We start from the raw sequence: 6222 nt of genomic DNA on the forward strand, positions 1-6222 counted from the left end.
ACCTCCCATGTACCTCTCTATGTCTTCCTCTTCCTCAATGCCACCACGTTGATCACTCACATTTGTTATATTGCCCTTTTCTTCACCCAAAGGAATGATAGTTCTGAAATAAATGTATAAATATATATCACTCACATTTGGTCTTGTCTAAAATGAGATTAGTTTCTACTCCTGATTATGTCTAAAGGTGCAGGGTTTACAGAAAAAAAGAAAAAAAGATTTATGTCCGACCTGGGTTTGTAGAAAAATGTGGGATCTGCGTAAGAAAGGTGAGCAACCTCACCTTATATTGAGTACATTGTTCTACAAAATGGGCCCATGTAAAGTATGGTAAACAGGAAACTATTCACCTCTGAACAAAACAACGTCTACCTACAAATTTTAACTAAGCTAAAAAGCACAAAATGGCAAAAACAGATAAATGCACTAAGTTCAATTAGGAGCTCTGGTAGCGTAGCACCTAAGGCACTTGATTGCTAACCAGAAGGCTGATGGTTCAACCCCACCAGCCACTCCTCAGAAGGAAGATTGGGTAATCTACTTCCATAGTGATACTGCCTTGGAAACCCAAGGAGGGGTCGCTATGAGTCAGGTCCACCTCAACGGCACATAACAAAAACACAAGTTCAATTTCAGTCTAAAATAATGTCTACTTATCCATTGGTGGGGCTTCTCTTGTAAAGCACTTAAATGTTGTTAATAGAGTTGCTTCCCAGCATTCTGAGGCACTGTAGCAGATGGGCTTTCCTGAGTGATTTTTTGGTGCAGGGGCAGTCTTGATCCTGGTGTGGTGTATCCACGCTCTTTTCCCACTCACTTTTACCACAGTAGATGTGGACAGCAGACTTCATAGGGTCCTTTCCACTTTTTTATGAGGTCCTCAGGATTCCAGGCCTTCATACGGTCCCAACTGCCGGCTCAGCCAGGTGTAGAGGGACCTTGGGAAGTGGGCTGCAGGGATGAGAAAAGGCATTAGCCTCCTGCAGGGTTTGTAAAGTCTACTCTGTTACCTACAAATATTGTTTCATAAACAGGTTACCTTTTTCATTAATATCCCTGGCCCCAAAACTCACATCAACATATTGTAGAATTTTAAAAATATTTTACATGTATTTCCACATTTAGGTTTTCATAATAGTCATGTAAGGTAGGTACTAGTATTATCCTCATTTCATAAATGAGGAAGCTGAGTCACAGGGAGATTTAGTGCCTTTCTCAAGGTAATAAAGCTAGTAAGTGACTAAGTCAGGATTTCTCTTAGCACTGATACAATTTAAATCTGTGCATTTTGGTTTTGCACAAGGGGTCCCCATACACCATCTCAAGAGATTTACCTTCAGTTTTGTTTTGGTGCAACTCTGATTCTGATCAGGGCCATAGGGAGGATTTTTACCCAATTTAATTTCTTGACATAATTTGGCTATGTGAGTTCTTAAAATTCAGTTCATCCTTTCCATTTCACCACTAGATTGCAGTCTCCAAGCAGTGTAAATCTTTCACTCAATACCCAAATGGTGAGACTCCAACTGGGTTATTCTGTCAATGAAATGGGTTCCATTGTCAACCCAAATCATCTGGGGGATTTTGAAACTATATATAATCTCTCCCAATTGTCTTTTGGCCACTTCCAGGGCTTTCTCAGTCCTACAAGGGGTGGTCTTTAGAATCCCAGCATACTGTCACTTTCTAATCCCATGCCATCCTCAATGCCTGGATCATAGCAATTAGCTCAACCATCCTTGCTGATGTTCTGTAAGGGAGTATCTGTACTTCCAAGACTTTGGTGAGGCTGATGATTGCATAGCCCGGTTTTCCCTTGTCTATTCTCCACAGAGCTACTCCCACCTATGAAACAAATGAGATCTGATTTGTGCAGTTGCTGTTTAGAGATCTGGCCTGCTGACATACACCAGCTTGAGGGTCCTGACACACAATTATGATGAATGGAGTCTGTCTGGGTAAAGTGGGCCAGGTTAGCCAGATCTGCACACTTGGGTTGTCTCGTAAGGAAGCATGATATTAAGTCATTCTTTCTTGGGACAGCCAGTGGGTGGCTCTTTGGTCTGGGACTGAATGAGTAGTGTAACCTGGATGGTCTGTCCTAAGGTTAGCTTGTCAGGAGCTTTCAGCAGCATCACTATTGCTGCTATAACCTTAAAGCAGACAGGCCAGCATAGTGTCACTGGATCTGAAGTTTTAGAAAAGTATGCCATAGGTCTCCAAGACCCCAGGAACTTGGTTAGAATTCCAGCCTCTATGCCTTGATGGTCATACACAAACAAATCAAAACATTTATGCAAATCTGCCATTCTAAAGCTGAGGCCTTAAATAAGGCCTACTTTATCAAAGGTCTGTTGCTCTAATTTTCCCCACAAAAAGGGCTCAGTCTCTCTTTCCTTCTAAGAGCGAGTACAAGGGTTTTGTTATGACCAAAATTAGGTATCCAAAGCCAACAAAATCCCGCCATGCCCAAGAATTCTCTAAGCGGTTTGTGTGTCTGTGGTGGGGCTAGCTGGCAAATGGCTTGCTTTCTCTCTACTTGCAATTTCCTTTGTCCCATGCAGATCACAAACATCAACTATGTCATTTTCTTTGAGACTACCTGGGCTTTGATCTTCAAGACTTGATAGTGCTTTACTAAATGTTCAATGCCCACTCTCATGGTTCCTTCAGTTTTCTGTAATTTCTTCCTAATGTACTGAGAGCTCTGTATAACAGCACAGCATTATCTGGGCTTTCACTCGTCTGTCAGTTTGTCAGCTGTGGTGGCTTCTGTGTTGTTGTGAGGCTAGAGGGTATGCCACCAGAATTTAAAGTAACAGCATGGTCACCCATTGTGGACAGGTTTCAGCACAGCTTCTAGACTAAGACAGATTTGGAAAAAGGAAGGGGCCATTCACTTCTCAAAGAATTGGCTGGTGAAAACCTTATGAATAGCAAAGAAACACTGTATGATATTATCAGAAAACTTTATGAATAGCCCTGAAATAGGAGCTCTGGTAGCATAGTGGCTAAAGCACTTGACTGCTAACCAGAAGGCTGGCGGTTCAAACCCACCAGCCACTCCTCGGAAGGAAGGTTGGGCAATCCTACTTCCGTAATGATACTGCCTCGGAAACCCAAGGAGGGGTCGCTATGAGTCGGGGCCGACTCGACGGCACATAACAACAACAACAACAACAACTGTCTGATATAGTGCAGGAATATCAGCCCATTCAGGTTGGAAGGCACACAAAGTAGGACTAGGGTAGAGCTGCCTCCTCAAAGTAGACTCAACCTTAATGATGTGGATGGCGTAAAGATTTTGGAACCTCCATTTGCTGATGGGGCATGACTCAAAATGGAAAGAAACAGCTGCAAACATCCATTAAAAATCAGAAGATCGAATGTACAGGTATGAATCCAGGAAAATTGGAAGTTGTCAAAAATTAAATGGAACACATAAAGATTGACATCCTAGGCATCAGTGAACTCAAATGGTCTAGTTTTGGCCATTTTAAATCAGACAACCACATGATTTACTCTGATGGCAATGACAAATTGAAGAGGAATGGCATGGCATTCATCATCACCAAGAATGTTTCAAGATCTATCCTGAAGTACAAGCTGTCAGTGATAGGGTAATATCCATACACCTGCAAGGAAGACAAGTTAAGACTGGTCTTATTCAAATTCACACACCAACCACCAAAGCCAAAGATAAGGAAATTGAAGATTTTAAACAACTTCTGCAGTCTGAAATTGACCAAACATGTAATCAAGATGTGTTGATTTTCACTGGTGATTAGAATGCAAAAATTGGAAATGAAGAAGAGTCATCGGAAATTGGAAAATATGGCCTTGGTGATAGAAATGATGCTGGAGATCACATGATGGAATTTTACAAGACCAACGACTTATTCATTGCAAATACTTTTTTTTTTCAACAACAGAAACTGGCTATACACATGGACTTTCCCAGACGGAATACACAAGAATCAGATTGACTACATCTGGAAAGAGGTAACCAAACTCATGAAATGGAGTAGCAGGTCAGCCAGCCCATGGAGCAAGAAAGCTAAGTGTCCTTTGGGCAGAAAGATTTCAGGCAGAGTGGGTTGCCCTCAGGCTTTAATTGGCAGAAGTGGAGAGACTAAGGAAATGGGAAGCAGAGCTGCCTCAGCCTCAAAGGGTAGGACTATGGCTTTTGGGGGTGGAACCACCATAGCCTCCTAGGTTTCAAAGAGTTAGACAATCACCAACTTGATTCTGGAGTGTGGGTGCAGGGCTGCCATGCCCAAGAGGTGGAGGAACGGGGTCTGCCAGGCCAAAGGGATGAGGTTGCCACCCAGTGAAGGAGATCTGTACAGATGCCACCCAATGAAGATCTGTACATGTGCCAAGTTGACAAAAGGTGGAATTAGGGTAGTTAAATTTGTGTGTCAACTTGGCTGTGCCTGGTTCAGTGGCTGGTCAGCTGGTGGCAGTTATTTCCCATGATGAGACTGGCGATCAACTCCATGGTGGGTTCTACCATAAGCAGCTGAGTAGCTGCCTCTGGGATGTGGTTTGTTGTTGTTGTTGTTAAGTGTCGTTGAGTCGTTTCTGACTCATAGCGACCCCATGAAGAGCAGAATGAAACACTGCCCAATCCTGTGCCAGGTCCATGATCCCTGCTGCACTTGAGCCCATTGTCACAGCCACCATGTCAATCCATCACTTTGAAGGCCTTCCCCTCTTTCATCGACCGTCCACCTTGCCAAACATGACATCTTTCTCCAGGGAATGGTCCTTCTCACAACATGACCAAAGTAGGTGAGACGAAGTCTGGCCATTCTCACTTTGAAGAAGCATTTTGGGTGCACTTCCTCCAGAACAGACCTGTTAGTTCTTTTAGCAGTCCATGGTACTTTCAGCATTCTTTGCCAGCACCACAACTCAAAATCATCGACTCTTCTTTGGTCTTCCCTATTCATTCTCCAGCTCTCACATGCATACGAGGCAACTGAAAATATCATGGCTTGTGTCAGGTGCACCTTAATCCTCAAGGGGACATCTTGAAAGAGTTCCTTCGCAGTCAACTTGCCCAGTGCTATGCATCATCTAATGTCCTGACTGCTGCTTCCATTGGCATCAATTGTAGAACCAAGCAACATGAATTCTTTGACAACCTCAATCTTCTCTCCATTTACTGTGATGTTGCTTACTGGTCCAGTTCTGAGGATTTTTGTCTTCTTTATATTGAGATGTAATCCATACTGCTGACTGTATTCTTCAATCTTCATCAGTAAGTGCCTCAAGTCATCCTCACTTTCAGCAAGCAAAGTTGCATCGTCTGTGCATCTCAGGTTGTTAATGATTCTTCCTCCACTCCTGATGCCACATTTTTCTTCATATAGTCCAGCTTCTCGGATTATTTGCTCAGTATATAGATTGAATAAGTATAGGGAAAGGACACAACCCTGACACACTACCTTCTTGATTTTAAACCATGTAATGTCCCCTTGTTCTGTTCGAACGACAGCCTCTTGGTCAATGTACAGGTTCCTCATGAGTACAATCAAGTGTTCGGGAATTCCCATTCTTCTCAATGTTATCCATAATTTGTCATGATCCACACAATCAAATGCCTTTGCATAGTCAATCAAACACAAGTAAACATCTTTCTGGTATTCTTTGCCTAGAACCAAGATCCATCTGACAACAGTTATGATATTCTTTGTTTCGCATCCTCTTCTGAATCCAGCTTGCACCTCTGGGAGTTCTCTGTCAATATACTGCTGCAACCGTTTTTGAATTATGTTCAGTAAGATCTTACTTGCATGTGATATTGATTGTTTGATAATCTCCACATTCTGTGGGATCACCTTTCTTTGGAACGGGTACAAATATGGATCTCTTCCAGTCAGTTGGCCAGGTAGCTATCTTCCAAATCCTTGGCATAACTGAGTGAGTGCCTCCAGTGGGGCATCCATTTGTTGAAATATCTCAATGGGTATTCCATCAATTCCTGGAGCCTTGTTCCTCACCAATTCCTTCATTGCAGCTTAGACTTCCTCCTTCAATACCATTGGTTCTAGATCATATGCCACCTCCTGAAATGGATGAAGATCTACCAGTTCTTTTTGGTATAGTGACTCTGTGTACTCCTTCCATCTTCTTTTGATGTTTCCTGCATCATTCAATATTTTGCCCATAGAATCTTTCAATATTGCAACTTGAGGCTTAAATTTTTTCTTCAAG

Source organism: Orycteropus afer, unplaced genomic scaffold, assembly GCF_000298275.1.
Source record: "Orycteropus afer afer isolate SDZICR_OR568_19922 unplaced genomic scaffold, OryAfe1.0 scaffold00774, whole genome shotgun sequence".
NCBI lineage: Eukaryota > Metazoa > Chordata > Mammalia > Tubulidentata > Orycteropodidae > Orycteropus > Orycteropus afer.